The 23,882-nt window shown below is 43.8% G+C and overlaps 1 protein-coding gene across 7 annotated transcripts in view; it reads right to left on the bottom strand.

Annotated features, from left to right (window-relative positions):
* FOXP1 (forkhead box P1) overlaps positions 1-1,246 on the bottom strand; it is a 549,916-nt gene extending 548,670 nt beyond the window's left edge. For 2 of the 7 annotated variants that reach the window (XM_010970600.3, XM_074344464.1), the window contains exon 1: positions 1,139-1,245. The gene's annotated coding sequence lies outside the window, so the exon portion shown is untranslated. Of the gene's footprint in view, positions 1-1,138 lie in introns of all 7 variants that reach the window. The other 5 variants (XM_074344463.1, XM_045507078.2, XM_074344467.1 and 2 more) reach the window with 4 other exon arrangements.
* Between the last annotated feature and the right edge of the window lie 22,636 nt (positions 1,247-23,882).

The following is a 23,882-nucleotide window of genomic DNA, read 5'->3' as shown; positions in this document are numbered from 1 at the left end:
CCCGCACCCCTCCAGACAGAACCTGTGTGTTTAATAATGAACACTTTGGGATAAACGAAGGAAAAGAGCAAAAACTTTTTCCTGAGGCTGCCTTCAGATTTCAGGTCCAGCAGGCCTTTCCGGGGATGAAACCCAAGGCACATGACAATGAAGAGGAATGAAGGTGACAGGGACAGAAAGTATAGTCAAAGCGGCAAGACCTCAAGCAAAAGTCTAGGGAAAGAAGGAAAAGAAAATGTCAGCGTGGACAGAACTGGTTTCCCTCAGGGAACCTTGCAAAAGGCTTGCAGAGGACACCTAGTCCAGAGGAGGACCGATGCTTTGCGTTCACTGGATCAGAGAACCCAAGAAGAGAAGGTGCTTTGAAAGGAATCTGCAGCCCAGTCTGGACTCAGTGATAGATAGAAAGGCGAGATGGTTGAGTGAGCAGCATAAGAGGGCCTCCGCCTGCTATGCCCATCCCAGCCCTTCCCCCTGTGCAGCAGGAGAGGAAACCCTGGTGCAGGACAGCAAAGCCTTTCAAGACAGCATATGAACCCCAAGCAGGGCCAGTTTCATGGGGGTGTGACCTGTGCGGTCACACCTGGCCCCCTGCTCCGAAGGGCCCGGGCTTGGCTTCATGTTCTCCTGTTACCATCCCGAAACTCTTAATATTTCACAAGGAACCCCACGTTTGAATTTTACACGGGGCCCCACAGATCGTGCAGCTGGCCCACTCCCACTTTTGGCTGCTTCTTTCCATTCTCAAAAGCCTCATGTGACTGGGATTTTACTCCTACTTGTTTACAGAAAACATGTTTCAGGGGCTATTTACACTCTAGGTAACCTGGCGGGGCTGCTGTCCATTCTCAAAAGTTGGTATTTAATACACAGAGCAAGTATGTCTTCACCTCACCCCAAATCTATGCTCCAACCTGCACACCAGAAAGTGCTCAGTATGACTGTCAAGGCCCATGGAAAAGCAAAAATGTCCCTGGTGGGTTTAGTGGAGAAATGATGGGACCTGTGCATCTCCAACAATGAGGGGTTTAAAAATCTGAACCACTCACTAAAACTCAATTCCAGATCCTCCATCTTACTGTGCTTCATTTACAATACAATATACACCTCCCACACAGGCACATACACAAGTACTCACACACACAGGCATAACACGTGTATCCAGGGGGAAATCTTGCAGGCCCAGAGGCCTCTCACATCCTTGGTCCCATATATGTTACAAACATCAGAGACACGGGTTGGTCCTGACGCTGCTGTCCTCAAACAGGGTTTTTCTGCAGAGGAAGGAAATATAAACGTAAATTCTGGAAGACCATGTACAGGCACACCTCAAAGACACTGTGGGGTCAGTTCCAGACCACTGAAATAAAGCGACTGTCACAATAAAGCGAGTCACATAAATTTTTCAGTTTCCCAGGCCATATCAAGGTGATATCTACAGTAGACCATAGCATAGTGCACGACAGAATTACGTCTAAAAAACAAGGCACATGCCTTAATTTTAAAATGGTCGTGCCAAAAATGCTAACTCACTGAGCCTTCAGTGAGTCATCATCTTTTCACAATAGTCACATCAAAAATCACGGATCAAAAACCATCACAAATAAAATAATCACAGAAAGTTAGAAATACTGCGAGAATTACCAAAATGTGACAGAGGCAGAAAGAGAGCAAAAGGCTTTGGAAAAATGGTGCTGAGGGACTTGCTCGACGCAGCATTGCCACAAACCTGCAATCTGTAAAAATGCAGTATTCATGTAGCACAATATGCCTAGAGTTATCAACAACTTTATGGAACACTATTTACGATGCCCCAAAATATTCCTGATATATATAGTGTGCAATAAAAGCATGTAAAAAGGTATATGGAACATGATCTGTATATTTTGGTTTCTTTAGTATAAACACACACACACACACACACACACTTAGATATATATGCCAGTGGAGCTATCTACACACACACGTGTATGGAGACAGAGATGCAGGTATGGATATTATAGTGAGGAACAAGGCTGGATTTGATCCCAGCGCCTATCTTAGGAAAACTCACATCCCCTCTCTAAACCACAGCCTCCACATGGACAAAGGGGTGGTTAGGCTCAGACCATCACTGAAGTCCTCTGTAACGCTCACAAGTCCCCACTCTGGGGGTCCAGGCAGCCCAGGAAGTTCCTCCACTAATTCCCCAAGTCTCAAGAGCAAATTGGCCCCGCCTGCTTCCTTATTCTGACAATGCCTGTTTGGCACGAATGAGCAAAGGGAAAGAAAGACTGCATTTTTTTTAAGGCATGGATATGGATAGTGGTTATGGATATCTTATGGAACCCAGAGATAATTTTTTTTATGAAGATTCTTATTTTTCTAGAGCAGTTTAAGACAGAAGGTACAGAGATTTTCCATATACCCTCTGGCCACACACATGTATCCCGCCTCCCCCAGCAGAGTGGGACACTTGTTACCACTGATGAATCTACACTGATGCATCATAATCACCCGAAGCCCACAGTTTACATTACATTATTATGGTTCACTCGTGGTTCTGTACATTCTATGGGTTTGGACAAATGTACACTGACATGCACCCACTCTTATGGTATTAGAGTATTTTCACTGCCCTAAAAATCCTCTGTGCTCTTGTCTATTTGTCTCTTCCTCCCTCCACCCCAGCAACCACTGATCTTTTTACTGTCTCCACAGTTTCGCCTTTTCCAAAATGTCATATAGTTGGAATCACACAGTAAGTAGCCTTTTCATATTGGCTTATTTCACTTAGGAATATGCATTTAAAGTTCCTCTGTGTCTTTTCATGGCTTAACAGCTCATTTCTTTTTAGTGCTGAATAATACTCCATTGTCTGGATGTACCACAGTTACTATTTACCCATCCTCATGCTGCACGATACGTGGGTTGCTTCCAAGTTTTGGCAATTATGAACCAAACTGCTGTAAACGTTCAAGCACAGGTTTCTGAGTGGACATATGTTTTCAACTGCTTTGAATAAATACTAAGGAGTGTGACTGTTGGACTGTATGGTGGGAGTATGTTTAGTTTTATAAGAAACCACCAAACCATCTTTCAAGGTGGCTGTTCTATTTTGCATTCCCACCAGCAATGAATGAGAGTTTATTTTCTAAAGCATTATTCTGAGGTATGCCTTGCAAGACTCCCCCTAGTCCAAAGACTAAGAATCTCTTCCACGGCACAGTGGAAGTTCAAGGGGAACATTCCATCCTTTTCAGCCTCTGCTCAGCCCCCTAAGACACGGTACATGGTTGGGCTCCTCGGGTTTTCCCCATTCCAAAGGAGAAGCTAAGCAGTGAGCCAGGCTCTGTGACCACCCAGGATCTGAACAGGTGTTCAAAAATACAGAGGGATCCGGCATAATTAAGAGCATTAAGCAATCATCTCAGCCCAAGGAGGCAGCTGAAGCAAAAAAGAGCAGAGTTTGGGCGGCACTTTGGGAAATAAATTCCACAGCCTTTCACCAAGTTGAAATCTTGGCTTTGGACACACATAAAAATGAGCCTGGACTGATCTGAGCTCCCACTGGACATCTGCCAGATCACAAAAGTTGACCCAGTTGGCCAGCCTTTCCACAGAGAAGGCCACCGCTGGAAAGGGCAGATGGCATGGCTGGGAAGAACCGCCATGGATGCGCAGGACAGCAGGCAGGAAGCTGCAGAACACGGCCAGGGTGGCGGCCTTTGCTATCAAGAGGACCATTTTCACAATGCACTTTTTAAAAAAATAACATCACAGCGGCCTTCGATCTGATTTTCTTCTTTTACAGACTTCAATCATCCTTTCTTTACGTCCTATAAAACACAGCTAATTACTCTTCTATTTTCTGTCTTATCACTCGGTACTGCTGCACGGTAGTAAAACAACTGCGGACTCTAACCAGGGAGGAATGTCTTCTGGGGAGAACTGCGTTAGAAACCCCTTTGCAACAAAGAAGGGAGCGCCAGTGTTTTCCCACACGGTTTCAGGAACTCAGAAAAAGATGCTAAGTTACAAGTATGACTTCTCCTTAAATAAATCATTACCAAGTATAACTTTATTTGTTATGAGAAACTCCAAAAAAAATTTTTTTAAACGAAGGCCATTGTTTAATGGCTAACACTGACTCTAATGGTCCCTGTTCAACACACACCCGTCTTTTAAAAAGAACGTTGTCCAAACATTCCCCCTTTGTTATAGTTTTCTCCATTCTTGAGGGAAACACTATCTACCTTTACACTCATTTTGTTTAACGTCCTCAGTCATTTATGTCATTTGCTGAGTATCTGATATTCCTAATAAAACGTCAGTACAAATATCCAAGTTGCCTAGGAAAAGGGAAAAAAAAAAGTTCTTCCAGCCTTCCCTGGCTGGTTAAGGTAAACATTTCTATGGCTCGAGTCAGCCAGCCACGCTGACACAAACGCCTTTTATCTTTCCTCTGAAATTACAAAAGATTATCATTTTACTCAGCAGTGAGCCTAACTAAATCGAAACTCTGTACACATCAGAATTAAATATGTTCTCTCTGCTGAAAATGAACAGTGTATTATTTATCACTAATATTTAATGACAAAAAAACCCTGATAACTCTCTCCGATTACACCACTGATTTCATCTAGTTCTGCATCATCGATTCTGTGGGTCGTTAGCATAATCACAGAGCACCAGCTCCGGCTTATGCAGCAAGTTTGATAACAGAGCTGAAAGTAGACACACGCTATTTTAAAAACATGTTCTGATTTTCATCTAAGTATATCTTTATTTACGTGGCTTTCTTACCATCAAGACGCCAGTCCTTTAAAATGTGCAGAAATCACTCTCTACCCTCAAGAACAAGGTGCCTATATCGTAACAAGGATGCAGAAGTATAAAGTGCCTGTTAATTAAACATCGCTTTTTAACTTGCTACCCTGCATATGTAACTGCTAAGTTCTAAGCCAAGTCTTTAAAATAAAAATGAGAAAATGGCTAGGCTCCTTCAAATGAATGCCTTGTCTGTTTTCTTTTCCCACCCTCCTTAAATGTAAGAGATCAACCGCTTGATATATTATTTTTTTGAAATCAAATTCCCTGGTAAATGTTTGACTTTAAAGTTTTTCCCTCCAAAAGCAACACTGGCAAATGAACACATCATGAAGATGGAGTCAGAACAGATAGTTTCACATCAATTCTACATTTTCAATGTATGGTACAGCAGAACGCTTGCTGGGTTTTAAATTCAAGTGTAGAGAGCCTGTCTTGAATTAATATTCAGCACTTCAAAAGGTTCACCCGGGAAAAATAAATACACTACAGCCCCGTGTATTCACATGGATGAGTTTTACTAATTCTCCTGAACAACAGCAGCAAAAAAGCAAGTTACTAAAGAACACGTGTAGGAAGATACCACCAATACACATCTTGAACATGCAAAAGAAAACTCGAGATCTGGGGGAATACATGCATAGTTACTAAAAGCAGAAAGCAAGCCATGGGACAGAAGATAGCCAGCTGAGAGCAGAGGTCACCTCCAGGGGAGAAGGATGGGCTAAGATAAGCCAAGAGCCTCTAAATCTGCATCAGAAATACGTTCCTCCTGAAGCTGAGCTGCAGGTACTGGGTGCTTATTGACTTATTCTCTGAATAACACCTTTTTGGTGTCTTACACATCTCATTATAACAACAGAAAGACAAAGCACACAGTTTTAAGAGAAACAGCTTGTATGTAACTGCCAGATTTCTTTCCTCAAAAGTTGCTCTCATCCCAAAGACCAAGGTGCTCGAGGCCAAGGCATCAGACTTGATTCAACCACTGCGGCACCTGTTACAGTCCTAAAGCCCCGCGTCCCAGTATAAAATCCATTTGCACCATTTTCAAAAGCTCTTATGACTACTTTAAGTCGTCTTCCGCCTCAGTGCTCTGCTCCTGGGAAGTCTTCTCTGACACAGAGATGACTTCTGTCGCTAGGAAAAGTGACTGTCCGGCTTCCTAATCGAAATAAACAAAGACGAATACAGAAATGAGACCTCTTTTTGAGTGTCTCTTCAATTTTGAGTTAATGCAAATACCTTCACAGGAAGATTAAGCTAGAATCATACCTTGCGTATGACTTGGGGACAAACGGGGTCCAAGAGAAAGGTAAACTGTTTGCCAGATGCAGCGCTGATACCTCCCAACACCCTATCCCCACCCTTATCCCAGAACATTTAAACCTTGTGCTGCTGGCCTCGCCTTAAGGACAGTGAGACAAAAGGGAGAAGCGAGAAAAAAGTACCCCCCAGCCAGCAGGGAGGATGACTTGCTCCTACAAGTATAAGAATTTGTTGTAAGCTTACCAAAGTTACGATGGCGCGTTTACTGTCAACATGCATCGCACTGCAACAAAAGCCATTATTTAGAAAATAAGATGAACACGCTGAAGCGGCTGAACCCTTCCTAAGCCCAGAGAAGGCAGGTAAAACAGCAGGTCTGCAACAACACGCCTGATGGCGACCACGAACCAACACCTGAGACCGAACCATTTTCTCCAAAATTACTGACAGCTGCACGTGGACGGACATAGTCTCGAAAGAAGCCCCACCCCACCCCCTTCTCCAGGTTCACCTAGCTTCCTTCCAAATAATTAAATGCGGCAAACTTTGTTAGAAAATTTCTCTAATACATCATTAAAAAGGGTCTGTCATTGATTCCCTCGTGATAAATCAGTTAATTACTTAACCTTTCTTAATGAAATGATTAACATCCTTTCAACAAACAAGGTGGAGTGATTTAACGTCATGCTGTAGATTTCATCCAGTGGTGACAGTCCTCAGAAGACTATGTGGCCTCTACGATGCGCCGTCTATTTTTTCCATCAGTTCCATTTTTCATCTTTTACAGAAACCTTTCATGCAAGGTTAGAGACATTCTAGTTTTAAAACTTGGCCCATCAGAGATTTTTTTTCTAAGCGCTTCAGGGTCTGAACAGAAATAAAAGAACTCTGTATTACAGGAATATTCCAAATGCCACCCAAACCCAGAGCCAAAGCAACTGTCAAGTTCTAAACATAAAAACAATTGCCAACTTTTTTTTTTTGGTATCTATTAAAATCAAGCCACACCCAAAGTCAAGTGGAAATTTTTTTTAAATTTAGGGGAGGGTATTTTGGACAAACACTTTATTGCTGGGTAACTTCAAAAGGCACATTACTAATACAGACAAAAAATGTCTATACAACTTTTATTTAAGTAACTCTTTTGATCTTAGTGGATAGATCTTTAGCTGAAGCCTTGAATATTTAAACAAGCCTCCTTAGCATTCTATCTTCCTTTATCTCATAATCTTGGAGGATGCATTCTTCTTAGGATTTTGCTTGCTTTATTTTTGTGTGGCATCCTTGGCGAGGCTACTTCCATCAATACTCCTGCAGGCCCCACCACATACAATGATGGAGAATTTCCCAAGATGCCTAGGGAAATCAAAGTACTTAAACCGGCAGGGTTCATCTAATGGGTAAACACAGTTCAGATGTTTAAATTGAGATGAAATACTCAGAGAAGAAAAAAAATGCAGAAAGCCATTTGATGCCATTTGACACTAACTGGTAGCTACAACGTGACAACGCCCATTGGAAACATGGACGCAAGCAAGGCATCATCTGAAAAGAAGTATCTGGTACTCAGTGAAAACTACCAGTGGGCCACGTGGTTCCCACCACTCAGCAGGGCTGTGAGGCTCCTCTTCTGCCTCTATTTCTCTAAGTAACTAGTCTTTCCCCTTTAGTGCTCGACTCTGAAAAGAGAACCTGTATTCCTTTCTTAGGTTTCATGAAGTCCGAACAGTTAAGTTAAACCCTTAAGAAGAGCTGTAAGCTTTCCTCTAACTCTGAAAATTGAGGAGTCCAGTTCTCCCACTTTGGTGGGCATCCAAATCACATGGGGAGCTTTTTAAAATGGCAAAGGCTGGCCCCATCCCCCCCATACGGCACATCCAGAAGCCCTATGACTACGGCTGTGTTTGGGGCTGTGTTTGGACCAGCAGCTCTGCTGTGATTTCAATCCTCCTGCACACTTAGACACCACCGGCTTGGACTCTTAATAGAAATCCAAATACATTAAAAAAAAAAAAAAGATACAGGTCTCCAGATAAAACAAAAAATTAATCAGCAATATCCAAGGGAAGATAAAAGATTTCAGTCCAGAATCTTCAGGAGCAGAAACCACTTGGTCCATGAGTCTCTGTTTAGCATGCATCAGAATTCCCAGGGGAGGCTTGTTAAAAACACACAGTCTCACATCAGCCAGCAAAAATTCTCATCAGAGGATCTGTATCTTTAAGCATCCCCCCAACACACGAAGAGACACACACAAGGATCGGGGAGCAGGGACCTCACTTTGAAACATCCTGGACTAGGACCACCTGCAACCCTCTTCCACTTCACATATGAGTAACCACGTCCATCTCCATGCTCACCTGTCCCCAGGAGAGGAAGCCACCAGCACTCCTGATCGGGAATCACCAACTCAGGGGAAAGGCTCTGGGACAGGAGAAACTTCCATGAAACTCATACCACTCCCTCCCACCAAGAGCTGCAGTCACTGTCTTGAGAGCACCCAGAACATCTTTAAAAGTATCAGTAACAACACAGCAGTGATGCCACTGGCTCTCTAAGCTCAAAGGACATACCTTAAAATACTCCCCCTAATTCACAGACAGGGAACCGGGAGCAGGAAAAGTCACATTACGACTCAATTGCAGAGCCAGGAGAGAGAAAAGGAAGCCTCAGAAATTCAGGTTTTGAGCTGATGCTAGAACTCTTATTCAGTGCCCTAGCAAATAAAGCCAATTACAAAACCAGCTAAAATCAGAGAATCTGGCAAACTGAATGTCCACCTGACTTACTACTGAGAAATAAATATGTATCCAAACAAAAAATTCAGCAGAAAATCTTTGTCCCCTCCTAAGTGAATTTATTTTACTTAATACAAACAGGGACCCAATAATGCCAGGCTCAGATCCATTTTTCCCCCCAGTAAACTGTCTTGTAACATGCTAGCCTCTGATATCTTCAAACTGTTGAAATACAACGGAATGACATGAGCTTTCCAATCCATGATTCCAGCTTTTTGTCTGAATTAGCAGCCGTTGGAGGAAATAAACCTATCAGAGAGTAGTCCTGAGTAGAGAGAACTAAATAGTAAACAGAACACTTGAACACAATTTTATGTGTTCATGTTCCTTTCTTTAAAAAAAAAAAATTTTTATTAAAAATGTGATTTGGAAAGAAAGTGCAATTAGCTTTGCCCAGGCACTGCCGAGATGTTCCCGAACACACCAGACATATGTAAATATTTCGTGATATCAGTTCCAATTGAGTAGACCTGTCAAGATATTTACAGGGCTTGACAGTACTTCTGTCTTTAATTAATTTTTTGTCGAGATACTTTAATGTAATTTAAATAGATTATTAGTTGTCAGGATCTAATATAAATTTTGTTTACGATTAGGTTACTTTAAGTACTCAGATTGAAGAAACTAATTTAACCCCACGTGCGAGCAGTGCAGCCATCAAGATGAGACAACTAAAAAGCTTCCATCACCCCCTGCACTCTCCCAATAATCTCAAATTACTACAACTTAAGTGCAAATATTGAGTCACAAAACCAAGCCCTTCCCCCGCTTTTTAAAAACCAAATAGCTTGCGGAGGGTCACATGGAAAAAACCCATCTCTCCTCGTTCAGTTTCTGGATTCTTCCTTTCAGGCAGCTCTGTTGTCCCAGTGGCTGGCTAGGTAAAAATGTTTTTCTCACTTTAAATCCCATAAAATAACTACCAAACACCTGTTGTGCACAAGGCAGGGCATATATTAAAAACTGGCGTCAGGGGATTTCGGAAAGAAAAACAAGTCTTGCGGAGACATCCTCAAGCTAATTTGGGCAAGGGATTTCATGACGGGGTAAAACAGTGCGAGGGAAAGGATACGGCTTCTGGCAGAACCTTCTGGTGAATGGGAGCTGATTTCTAAATAAGGCCTGAAAAGTGCCTTTAGCACAAACTGACTGTAATTAATAAAAATAATTTATTAAAGAAACAAAGAACACAGTCTAATTGTCCTCCCCGAATGCCATGCACTTTACCCCACTGTACTTCCTCTTTCCAGAATACCAGCCTTGCAGCCATCATTGCAAGAACATCTATGGGATGCAAAACCAGAGCACTTCTTGAAATCAAACGTTCCTTACAACATTTATTTTTAGGTTGGCAGCACAAGCCAAAGCTGCTTAATTTCCATTAACCACATCACATGCACACTGAAATCAACTATGTGTCTCGGAGGAGGGGTGGGGAACAAGTGTCATGCATTAGATACCCCATAGTTGGCCAGGTTTTCTTCTGTTTCAGGAATTCCTCTCATCTCATGGCCTGCTGACATTCGAGCTTTTGGCACCTCTAGCCTTAACTCATCCAGGCACCAAGGAAGAGATGTATTTTTTAAAAATCAGTTTAAGACAGTTCGTTGGACAGCACATATATGGCAAAGTGACTTCCAGGCCAGTGTAACAAGTCACAAGAAAGATCGTTTAGAAATAACACCAGCCCAACTGCAAACTTACTTGGCTTGTGGGCTTGATTTACAAACTCCGTGTTTGATCACCTGGTGGGATTACTACCATCAACTAAAGAAAAAAAAAATCCCCAATGTAAAAAGTATACATTGGCTTATGCATAAAGTTCACCTGTCTATTCAGCAGATGCCTCTCTTACGGTTATTTTCTTTACAAAACAAACCTCTACTTGCCAAAGACCTTCATATACTCTGGGTCCAAAAAACATACTTAAAAAAAATGAACAATACTGCTGGCTTAGCAAAAATGACATTTACTATGATGGAATTCTATAAAAGGAGTATGACACCTAACAGAGTAAGAAAGGAAAAGAAAAAGCCCTAAGCAAAAAAACAAAAAAAAAAAAAAAACCAGTCTTTGAAAAACAAAAATACCACCTGTGCAAATCTAGCTCTGCTCTGGAAACCTCTTTTCAGCCATAGAGAAACAGCTCATGCTCCGTGCCTTGAAGTTGCAATTAAATTGTAGTAATTTAAGATTATCGGGGGAGCAAAGGGCAGTGGGGAGCTCTTTGGAGGGCCTGCCTCCCCGCTTAATGCCCTTCAGTCAGGGGTTAAATGAGTTTCTTTAATGTAAGTACCTTAAAGTAACTGAATCATAAACAAAATTTATACTATTTTCTGACAGCCTGCAATCTATTTGAATTTTATTAACGTGTGCCTAAAATTATTTTTAAAACACAGAACTCTTGCAATGCCCTGTAAATACTTTTGGCATGCCCACTGAAAAGTAATCAAATCGGTACTGGATAATACCTAAACCAAATACACATCCGTTTCTGTGATAAGGAACCTTTACATTTCAAAAGTGAGTTTGAGTCTTAAGGAAAACGTGAAAACCAAATAAACAGCACAATCAGATTGGCTGCAAAGAGGAAGCTGGGTTCAAAAGAAGTTGTCCCAACTGCTCTAGTCCCCCTTCTCTTCCTTTAGGTGGGCATTGGACGTGCCATTGTATAAATACATTTGCTGAGGAAATATCACAATTCTTCTGTTAATTAAACAACTGCTGAAAACAGACATATCCTTCAACAGAGCCCATGAATGCAAACACACAAGGCCCGGGGTACAGTCTCAAGAGAAGCAAGGAAAAAACTTAGTAACAGAAAACCATGCCCAGGCTCAATATTAACCCAGTTAACTTTTGTTATTGTTGGTACAAATGATTTAACTAGAAAATATTTATAGCTTTTTAAAAAACATTACATATTGCAGAAAATTGCCTAATAGCATCCATGTGTATGTTTAACTCACATTGTTTAATGATACAATAAAAGGTATATCCAATAAAAGCTACAGACTTTGAAACATGTTGGGCACTGTGGTTATGAAACTCAGACTTAAAAAAACATAAAGTGCTTACTATGTGATCGACATTTGTTAATTAAAAATGCAATCCTTAAATGACAATTTTTTTTATTCTTCTCTATGTGTTTATTTGTCCTTCTCCCTATTTTGTTCTACTTAATTAAAAATGACATTTAATTTGGGGATAGTTTATAGCAAAAAAAAAAAAAAGTGTCACACAGTTTATACTCCAGGATTTAAATAATAAACACAAAATCTTACAGACATCTCCAGCAATACAACCCCCTTAATTTGAGACAGTTAATTTGAAAAGTTGATGTTTCTTTCATTATACTTTGATAAACCGGTGAAAACAAAATGCTAAAGTAATTGCTGTTACTACTGTCTTTAAAAATGTAAAGCAGTTAAATTTTCCTAGACAACAAGCAAGGACAAGTTGCAGAGAACTTGAATAAAAGTAGCAACGTGGTCATGTTGAATGTCAATCTAAAAAAAGAGGTTATGTCTAATCTGGAGAATGCTCCCTCTTGCCTTTTTAAATTCCAAGAGTGGGTTGACATAAAACTTCATCACCAGGGTTTTTTTTTCTTTTTTCTTTTCTTTTTTTTTTTTTTTCTTTTTTTTTTTTTTTTTTTTTTTTGAGCTTCACATCAGATTTAAACCCTCACATACAAAGCCTTGGCTTCCCTGACAAGGCAGATCTTCTAAACTTGATGTGAGAAAACGTTACCTAACTCTAGTGTAGGAGTCTAATGCTGGTAAAAAGAATTCCACTGCACAGTGCTGGGTAGCAAGACAGCCTCTGGAAGACTTCATATCCTTTTAATGCCTTTGTGGGTGCATTCTCTTCACAAATAAAAATGCATTATAAAAATAATAACTTGTGTAGCTACTCAGCAGCCATAAGGAACTGAAATGCTGCCTGGAGAGGAGCTGAGTATTTCCTTCCAAGCAAGCCTTTGCTAGCACAACAAAGATGAGCATTTGCAATGGTCCATCTCTGCTTTAGTGAATATATAGCTTTGCTGCTTGATCGAATAGTCCAGGGTTCTCCATGTAGAGCTCCTGACAACAACCCAGCAGCAGTTCTGTTTGATCTCTCCTGCTTCCTTAATTTGGGTTGTCAAGGTTCAGCAGTTGGAGGCTGTTTACTTTACTTTTCAAAAAAAAAAAAAAAAAAAAAAAAACTGAGTTTTCCCCCCCCTCTTTTTCATACAATGACTAATCCAAAGTCTAAGCGGGGCAAGGGGGAACGCAGCCAGTGGCAAGATGTTAAACCTTTTTCTCCCCTTTGCAGTGAGACTTTAGCTGACACCTTTTGAATGGTAACTAGTTGAGTTCCTTTTTATATTTTTAATGCTCTTTAATTACGAGACGTTTCAAGCAAGAAAAGTCAGATAGGGAAAAAAATTCATTCCTCATCTCTGAAACTGTGAGCCCAATTTTCTTTTCCTGGCCTCAAAGAGATGGGTATTTCCACTTTGAGAATCAAAACTCCAGTGGAATTCTCAAAAAGATTCGATACATTTCTCTCTGGAATCGAAAATAACAGGAACTCCTGTGTCTCAGTTACAGAGGATAACCCTTGGTAGAAAACACCTCAAGTCTTACCATTTCTCTTCAAATTCTAGTTAAGACATCTCTCCCTAAACCAATTCTTACTGTGAAAAAAATGGGGGGAAGGGAGATGGAAGGTAAAATTTGGAGATATTCAATATATTTTCAGCAGGAGAAAAGTCCCTTAAATATCCTTCAGGTTTTCTCACTCAGCTATTGTGCAAGCCCTAAATCCTAAAGCCTACGGACAACCAAAGGTAAAGTGTAGACGGTTTCAATGTATGGACTCCTTTCAGAGGGAATACAGAATGGCCCTCCAACATTCCTGTCTAAAGAGCAGGAACAAAAAGGGAAATCCGAACTTGGAAAATACCTGTGACCGGACATTAAGAGCAACACCAGCCCCTCACAAGTGGGCTGGAAAAGCTCAAAGGCAACCAAATGAAATGTTTATATTAATTTCATTATTCTGTCCAAGCCTCACAGAAGAGGTCTGGGGGTGGGAGGTGCGCAGAGGAAGAAATAAGTTTCATTTCGTGTTTTCTGGTCGAGCAAAAGGAAGAGGAATTAAAACGAACGCGTAGGATGAACCCAGACTAAATCAATACACTTTGTAATCAGCCCGGCAAGAGTATTTGGACACAATGACTTGGAAATAATTAATAGTTATAAGGGGGTGAGTGGGGTGAGAAGGGGAGCGAGGGATGTCATCATATTTTATCGGAGCACTTTATACTCCACGCTAAACTTTGATCTCCAGATTTTCGGATTTAGAAAAGGGGGAAAAAAGGAGAAAGTCCAGTATTTCGAAGCACCTACCGGCTTGAGGATGGGCACATTCCGGGCTCCCGCGCCTGATCGCTGCGCTCACATCGCCCATGCTGGGGCATTGGGCACAGAGAGCCCCCGGGTGAAGCCCGAAGCTCTGGCTGTCCCTTGCCCCCCCGCCCACCCCCCCTCACCCGCGTCCTCGCCCCGGCGCCCGGGGCCGCCTCGACTTACCAGCGGAGTCCGGGGAGGGAGTGGGAGCGCCGCCTTCACGCCCGCGGAGGAGGCGCCGGCAGCACCATGGTCCCCGGCGCCGCTGCCGCTGCCCCTTGCCCGCTTGCTCGCCGCGCGCTCTCTTCCTCTTGCAAACTTTCGGGTTCTGCAGTCGACAAGAAATCGGGGCGACCCTCAGCAAGTCTTCCCGGTGCAGGTTGAGGGGGGAGTAGGGGGGCTGGAATAAGTGAGTAAGCTAGCGGGCCAAGACCGAGAGGGCTGCGGGCTCGAAAGACCCGCGAGCGCGCGTGGAGGGAAGAGAGGATGTGGCTCAGGGATTCCCTGCAAGGATCCCGAGACCGGGAAATCGGCCCGAGCCAAAGTCTCGGCACCTTCCCCGGGATCTTACAAAGTTGCAACAACAAAAAAGGAGGGGGGAGGAAAGGGGGAAGGGGTGGGATAGGGATACGATCTCGGGCGCAAGGTTTGGAGTTACAACTGTTTATTTAGTCCTTATTCTGACAGGGGGCGGGAGCTGTGCGGCAATGGGGGGGGGGGGGGGGGGGCTACAGGCAGCGACTTCGAAGCAAACACTTGGGAGGGGGGCATGCGACTTTGTTTCTGGGCGCGGAGCTCCCCGGCGCCCGCGTGTGTCACCGCCAGTCTCCGGGGACCGAGGCGGAGCTCACAACAGGTGGGGAGGGGGACTCGCCAAGGGCCAAAAAGGAGAAGGAATCAAAGTTTCCGAGCGCGGTAGTATCTGGGGAGGAGGGGGGCGGGAGGCGGGGGCAAGGGGAGGCGGAGGCAGGGAATGACCGCGACCCCGAGGCAACTGGCAAACTCCTCGGCTCCCGGCACGGCGGTCCCCACCCGAAGCGCAAGCCCGCCCGGCTCACTGGTGCAGCTGAGTCCTCACTGCGGGGTAGAAATGGAGCGCGGGGAGCCCAGGAGGAAGGCGGTGCGTAGCCGAGGGATGGAGAGCCATCGGCCGCCCGACTGGGCCGAAGAGACGCGGCGACTCGCGCGCGTCTCAGGACAGACTGGGGCTTGGGAAATCCCCCGGCTCCCCCGGCTTAGGAGGGGAGTACACCCAGAAAGTGCGTGTGGTGGAGTAGAGAGGGATCCCGGCGCGGCGACTCTCCACGGCGCACCCCGCTCCCACTCCCACCCGCCGAGCTGGCCACGGCCGTCGCAGACCCCTCACGGGGTGACTGGGTTTGCCCTGCCGAGCGCTCGTGGGGGTGCGTGTCTAGCTGGGGGTGCCGCGGGTGTGTGTCTCAGTTTTCTAGACTTCGAGGGGCGGCGGAAGAGTGCCCCCGCCTCCAGGTTTGGGGCACGGCGTGCGTGGCACCGGAGATGTCCCCAGCCGCTGGGCCTAGGGCGCAGACGTCCCCAGTCATTCAGCCGCGGCCGGTGGAGCAGCCCCGGGGCACCGAGGGGGCACACATTCGCGGAGATCGAAGGGAAAAAGTTTGCTCCAAGTCAAAACTTCGGGCTCCCGAAGCGCCCGGCGCGCGCCCCCTCCCGCCGCCGACCCGACCTCGCGCCCGCCCGGCTCCTCGGCAGGCACCCAGACGCCAGACACCGAAAGTTGCGCCAGGCGGCCTGGGCTTATGGATTTCTCTCCCTGCGGCGACCGTAGAGAGCGCAGAGCGAGGAGTGAAGGTGCCGAGGGGAAAGCGAGATCCCCTCCTTGCTGCTGCCGCCACCCCCTCCCCCCCGCCATTTGACTTATGGAAATGCACCCAAGAGTACGGGCGCCGCCGGAGTCCCCTCCACCCCCGCGCAGGCCCGCAGCCCCCACCCACCTCGGAGCCCGGGCCCAGACCCCGGGGAGAGAGGCTGCCTCTGGGGAGGGCTGGGGGAGATGCACGTGGAGCCTGGAGATGGAAAGTAGTTTTTTTTTTTCCTTTTTTGCTTTTCTTTTTTTCTTTTTCCTTTTTTTCTTTTCGTTTTTTCTTTTTTTTCTTTTCTTTTTTTTTTTTTTTTTTTTTTTTGTGCTGGTTGTTGCTTAAAGTGGCGGAAACAAGGCAGGAGGCGGCTTGGGAAAAAGTGGAGCAGAAATGGAAAAATACAAACTCACCCGCTGCAAACGGTCTCTCGGTGCAAACTAAGGTGTTTTCGGGCCTTTCCCCGCGCGCGCCCACTCCCGCCCGCGCGCGCACCCCCGGGCACACACTCACACGCGCACACACACTCGCGCACACACGCACTCCCGGGCGAGGGCCGGGCCGCCGCGAGTACAGCATGCAACCGCCACACAATAAATAACAATAGATTCCTCCGCTCCGGACTAGCTTCCCGGAGCCCAGCCAGCGCCAGTGGCGGCGGCGGCAGAGGCGCGGGTAGCGTCGGGCCGGGGGCGATCCCCAGTCCGGCCCCCGGCCGTTGGCCTGGGCCGCCTTTCCGCCTTAGGCACCCCTAAACCACCCCCAGCAGCCCCCAGAGCGCGAGCCGCCTAGCTCTCCTTTCTCGGGCCACTCGGGCGCTGGAGCTCACCCCCCTCCCCCAACCTCCCGGAACAAATAAATAAATAAGGCGCGCGAGAGGCCAACACGTCGCGGAGGGAGATGTTGTTATTTTTTGCTGTTGTGCGTCCCTGACGTCACATCCACCTGCTGGGTAAACAACAAGGCTCGCAGCAAAAAAAAAAAAAAAAAAAAAATCTCAGTTGCCAAAGCGAGGTGTGGGGGGTCGCGGGCTGGGGGCAGGGGGAGCAGGGAGGTGGGAGTGAGGGGTGTCCAGGCTGGATGGAGAAGAGAGGAAGGCAGAGTCCCGCAGATCAGAGAGGAAGGCAACGCCAGAGCAGTCCCTGGCAAAAGAGGGATCTGGCAAGAAAGGCCTGGAAAATAAGGGGCATGGGGGAGGGGGGATTCCTCCGAAGATGCGGAAAGGGGGGCCCATTCAAATACCGGAAAAAAAAAAAAACCGAGAGGGAGAGTGTTAACTAGGGACCAAGATGGGAATGCGATGGCTATTTGCTTAGTTTCTGAGCTAAAAATATAGAAGGAAGAGGAGAGGATAGGCAAGGATGTGAGTTTCCTCCAGTTAAAAGTGAAAGTGTTTTGCCATCAGTGACAGTTGAAGGAGGAGGAGGTGGGGTGGTGTTTTCAACCCCCTTTCTCCTTCTCTCCCGTCCTCCCTCGGTCTCTCCTCTTTCTTTCTGCACTTTGTCCAATGAAAGAAGGCGAGTTCGGGAGGTGAAAGTTCAACAGAAGGACAAACCCCTGTTTGCAAAGAAACAGAAACCCGCCAGCGAGGGGTTTTTTTCCCTGTATTTCTGAATCAGGAGAGTGTAATATGGGTCGCTTTTTACCCCCCTTCCTTGTCAGAGCCACTGCAGGAATGTGTAGTTAGATCCACTTTAAGCGAAAGTGGCTGCATCGGGAGCTGTGTTCTTGCCACGGTTTCTCTTAGGAGAACGCCCAGGGGGCTAGCACGTCAATCAGTTGTTTAACACAAATTACCTGCTCTTCCCAAGATCAGTCACATGCAAAAAAGCTTTGTCCAATTCTCTGAAAAGGTGAGATTTTTTTTTTTTCTCTTCGCTGCTTTGAAGTTTGGCGGAATTTAGGAATTTGAAGGAGTAAATTAGGAGCCTGCATGGAATGTTTTGAAATATACATATAGATGTATAAAAAGATACGAGTATTCTTTTCACTTTTATCAACACAAATAGAGAAAGAAGAAGACTTCTTTCCAAAGGGTGACTTAGAAAGATCTGTGGCTTTGTAGCTTGTCGTTGTTAACAGAAATAATTTTTTTTCAGACCCATCACCCCAGATGCTGCCAAGCTCCCAAGCCAGCATTTCCAGCTACTGGCTGGCTGGTGTAGGAGGGCAATTCTTTATGAGAATATAGTGAAAGCCACTCCTGTGGATTCATACAAAGTACTTGGGGGAGGGGATATGCCTGGAGGGGGACAGAAGTACTGTCCCTCTGGTCTTGAGACCAGTGCAGTTATAGATAATAAATATCCTGAAAAAGGTACTATAAATTCTTTTTGGATAATGTCTTCATAAAAATATTTTTAAACACTCATTTACAGAAGAATTCTAAATCTCAATTTCAATAAAATCATAAGACTACCACTTTAAAATTGTATCTGTTTTGCAAGTTAAAAAAAAAAAAAGCCATTCACTGGTGCTACACAATAAATAAAGCCAGAAACAGGGAGACTGTGCTAAGGTAATTCCAGCATAGTAGAATTCATGGTGAATGCATGTTGTGTACGATTCCAGGCTACCCAGGCAAGACCATCCATCAGATCTCTTAGACTAGAATCCAGATAAAGAAAATGTGTTTTAGTTTGCACAGAACTTCCTAGCTTCCTAGAGGAAGGTTGTGTTGTCTTTTGATTCAAGACATTAAGACATGACACACCTACTATGTTCTAGACCATATAGTAGGCACCGAGGGATGCAAAAATAAATAAAATTCCTGCCCTTGAGGAGCTCATAGTCTACAGCTGTCAGTAATAACATCTAATATTTACTGAATGCCTACCATGACCTAGACAATGATGTAAAAGCTGTATGTCAACTCAGTTAATATTCCCAACAACCCTTTGACATCGCTGGAAATTCCATACGCTGAATTCATGTGGAATTAAATGGAAATCCACAAAGAAGCCAGTCTACTGGGGCAGCGGGGAGGGGGGTTGTTTTTCATTTCTACAATGTTTATGCCAGATATAACGTGTTTCCAGCATATGTTGGGTTGCAGAATTGTAACTCAGGGGAATAGCAGTTTATTTCAATGTGCAAAATTTATTCATCGTCTGTAAAGAACAATTAATTCATGCTCTGATATTGTTTTTCAGATTGAACAATGAGGTTCTAAAAATTATTAGCGTTGCTTTACCAAAAAGATCCTTAGATCGCCACTAATCGTATTCTGCATTTTAACCGCCTTAAATTCTACATTCACTTGGAAGTGGGGGCCAAAATAGGCTGGCAACAAGTTTTGCAGACAAAAGAAAATCCTGGTTGTAAATCCCATGATATATGGTACCCAATTTTGTATATAATACTGTCTAATATGCCACCTTATTAAAGAACTCCATGTCCATTTGGCTTACATTAGAGGGAAACTTAACTGCAGCTTAACATAAAGTTCATTTTCAACACTGTCACGTTACATTCATGGGGAGCACATTTTAATTTCTTTATCAGTAATCAACTGGAAGTTTCTTTTTGTTAAATTAAAGCAAAAAGGGTTTTTAAATAAAGGGCATGGGGGTAGGACGCCACCTTTTGGTGGTAAAACAAATAGAAATCCCTTTTGAAACAGATGTTCCTGATATAATTTCGTTTTTAATTACACCAAGGCAAAAGTGCTTGTCCCCATTTTATTATATTTTAAGTAATAGGAAGAAACTGTAAATTCGAAATTAGCAAACTCAAGTGAAGACAGAATTTCTCCAAAGGTATCAGAACATTTGAGTGCCCTGCCACATACTGTTCATTATATGTCAAACGCCAGCTTTGTTCTGCAAATACTGTGTCAGTATGCATGTTTGAGGGAAGAGAAACTGGAGTGGACACTTACCACTTCATGAGATACCTGAGTCTCCTGTAAGTTTAGAGGTAAACAAAAACTTTAAATTCACCTAATTCAGTGTTTCTTCATGTACAGTTACCATCTTCCTAATTTTCACCATATCTATATAACATGGTAGTTCTTGAATAATTAACATACTGCACTCAGTGAAGTACAGTTATTATGGTAACTGTACTAAATATTTTCCTGTAAATCAACCTACTTTTAATTTCTTTTTCTATTACTACTTTAAATGGAAAACAAATATCACCCTCCATAAATTAAAAACAATCACAGTGAAATCAAAGTTACTGACTTTCTTTGTTAGAAAGAGTGGCCAAAAAACTAAAATTAAAGATTGAAAAAAAAAATTCTAAAAAGGAAGAGTGGCTAGTGCTGAGAAGTGTTAATGACAAGACCGTCAGCAGAGAATTGTTTTCTCTGCTTTTTTTTTTTTTTTTTTTTTTTTTTTTTTTTTTTGAACAACCAGAAGGCTTGAAAGTGACTGCAGAGGGAGCATGGTTCTCAATATGTAATTCAATGTTATCTAATGCCATCCCAGTGGCAAGACTCCCACACTCTGAGAAACAGGCACAACCAAATATGTATATCAAATTACAGATTAGGACGCTGAGGCCCAGGGAGGTTAAATCCCCCTCCAAGGCCAAATAATTGGTTAGAGGCTAGACAAGGATTAGAATCCAGGTGTCCTGGCTCGGCACCTTTGTGTATTTCTACCTCACACCCTCCACTTCACAAAAGTGATGTATGTGCCACCAGTCCTCAGAAATTAGTTGGCTTGCCCACTTTCTCAGGAACAGCCAGAAAGGGAAGAAACTGAGGCCACAGAGGGTCAAGTTCAAGTTTCACCCCCTACTCACCCTCTTCTCTCCCCCAAATGTGGCAGACATCCAGGTGGGGGAAAATACATCAAACAAAGAAGGGGAGGGTTGGCAGGAGAGAAGGGGAGACGAGGGGGGGGGGAAGGGAGAGGTCAATAAAAGTGGTCAGAATTCTCTAAATGAAAGCATATACTCCTAAGTTTCCTTCCTAGAAAAATGGCTGGTGAAAATCACGTTTCACAGTAAGCGGCAAGAGAAACATGTCCTCCGTGTTGTAGTGGCTTATGTCCACAACAGAAATCAACAGAGGATCCCCTGTTTTAAAAAGCAGTCGGCACAGTGTATCCACTGGTTCTGTATCTGCGGATTCAACACACTGTTTTGAGAATTCAGTGGGTTGAATCCGAGGGTGTGGAACGAGCAGATACGGAGGATGTACTGTAACAGACTTCAGCACCCGCAGATTTTGGTATCCACGGGAGGTCTTGGAACCAATCCCTTCAGATACTGAGGGAAGACTGTATACAATATTATCAGGCACTCTGAGACAAACCACATTTGAGTAACAGAATGGCTTGGAAAGCTGGTCAGGGAAGGGTGAGAGTCCAGCTTTAAAAGGGTTTTTCCCCGACGCCAAAACTTGTTCAGAGGCTCAGCATTAAAACTACAGCCAATGGTGCATTTTCAGAGGTTTTAACCACAGAGAAAGGCTTTAGTTACAGAGACTGCATTTCCTGTTTTCCTATAAGGGCATAATTCTACAAACATAAACAAACAAGTATTTTTTTAAATTGGTCCTTTTGAAAGAGGCTGCTGCTAACTGTTCTATACAGCTCTTTGCCCTAGGGGTCCCATTGCATTGTAATTCCTATAAACTGCAGTGCACAATAAAGCATTTGGTCAAGTACCTCGACTCCAAAAACCTATTCTGCTCCCCTAACTTTCGAGCGTTCAGAACGCAACATGGTGATAATCCGGAGATACTTAAAGGGAATATGAGCAGCTGAGTCCTACCTGCCACAGGTACAAGAACAATCTACAGCTTTGCTGTGCAAACTGAGACGTGCTGACCGGCAGCCTGGGCACCACCTGACTGTGTGTTAAAAAGGCAGAATCTCAGCCCATGCCCTAGACCTACTGAATCAACACCTGCATTTTAACAAAACTGCCCATCTGAGTCTCAAACACCCTCAAGTTTGAGAAACACAGACCTGCAGCACACATGGTCTCTTGTACAACAGGCATCATCTCAATAACCTTCCCGGCCTTGGACTCCCTGACAGATAAGTCCCGTAAGCTGCCCGCCATACCTGGTTCTCCAAGCTGGCATCTTCTGTAAACTTTGTTGGGTTCTTGTGTTTCAACCACTTGCAAAGTTAAGCCACTAAATCACCTACGTAAACCATGATTAATTCCTTTGACATTAATAGCAGGGTGACTTCTCTCTTCTGTTACCCCAAAGAGACTGCTAATTGCCCTCCAATTGTTTACCTTTGTATTGTTTTACAAGTGCTGGGAGAAAGATGGAAGGGACTCCCCACCAGGCCAGAAACAAATGCCAGACAGGTTTTGAGAAGGCTGAACACATGCTATGACTACACCTTGTTAGTAGAAGAGCTTTGCTGTCTTTGTTTTGTTTTGTTTTGTTTTTTATGGAAAGGATGATACCTCCATAATTATAGGTGTTGCTGTTCAAAACCCAGAATGTTTTCCAAACCACTGAGGGGCCACACCTCCAGTGGTCCATGAGCCATCCTGGTTGGATTCTCTTTCCAGTTCTCTACACAGTTTTTAAAGATATATCCAAGCACCACTAGATTTACATTAAGCATTAAGAGAGGAAGGGGGACCCCATCCAAGTAGGGTTGCTTCCTGAATAAACATGAAGGAACCATAGGTAAACCTCACAGCTGATGGTTAATTTATATTTGTGAAATTCTCAAAGACTCTAGTCACTTCACCTTCCTAACAAGACAACAGGTTACTTTTGTAACTCCCCCAAAATAATTAAAACTATTGTTTTTATACTATCCTAAGGCGGTATAATTAAGTCTCTGAGTGAGTAATTGTGTACCTGAATTCAAAATAAGATTTCACATGTAAAGCAAAGTTCTGATTATAATCTCTGAGAAGTGTCTTGGCTTATATTTAGAATCCACAAGTGCCAGCTCAGTGTTACAATAGGCATTGTTCTGTAGGGCTGGAGACAGACTCTGTTTGTTTGAGACAGGGAAATGAGGCAGGTCTACCCACCTTCAGGAGCAGTGAGGCTATGAGTCCCAAATTACAGAAGATTTCAGAAGGGACTACGGTATACAGAGCATGGGGATATGCTGACATTTCTGTCATGATAAGCTTGGGATTTTTTTTTAATGATATCTATAAAATAGCTATCAAGTGAAGCTTCCTCCCCCACCCCAGGATGTTCACGAGCCACTGTTAAAATAAAAAACTCATACAAAGATTAAAAATCTGATATCCCCAAGGATTAGCATAAATCCCATGGTACTGGATTAGAGTTGAATATATCCACATGGACAGCTAAAATACATCTATACATACTATATATAGACATATATATTTACAGGTAGATCCAGAAATAAATCTATATGTGTGTATGCCCGAGTTAGCGTACATACATACGTTTCCTAGCTCTGCCCATTGAGAAGGGCTAGAGGTTGTGATACCTCAACAGCAATGAGCATACATAGTACCCAGATCTTGGTTTCTAAACACCCTTCTCCAATAAAAGAAATCAGAATTCCTTGGAGAAGTAGTTAATTCCAAGGGTAGGGTAAGAAAACTACAAGATAAGCCTGGAGCATCATGTGTGCCAGAAATTGCTAAAAGAAGCACTAAAAAAAAAAATGGAGTGGGTTGGAAAGACACTTACTGAAAAGGCACAAAAGTCAATCTGAAAGAACTCCCCAATGCCCAAAATTAAGACATCTTGAGCAAGAAAAGAAATAACAATAGTATTGGATGATAACCCAAGGAGTGAGATAAATAAACATGATTCTACGCTGACATATATACACATTTATACACACACATATGTGTGT

The sequence above is a fragment of the Camelus bactrianus genome, chromosome 17, assembly GCF_048773025.1.
Source record: "Camelus bactrianus isolate YW-2024 breed Bactrian camel chromosome 17, ASM4877302v1, whole genome shotgun sequence".
Lineage (NCBI taxonomy): Eukaryota > Metazoa > Chordata > Mammalia > Artiodactyla > Camelidae > Camelus > Camelus bactrianus.
Note: the sequence above shows the minus strand (reverse complement) of the source record. Positions and strands in the feature narration are given on the sequence as shown.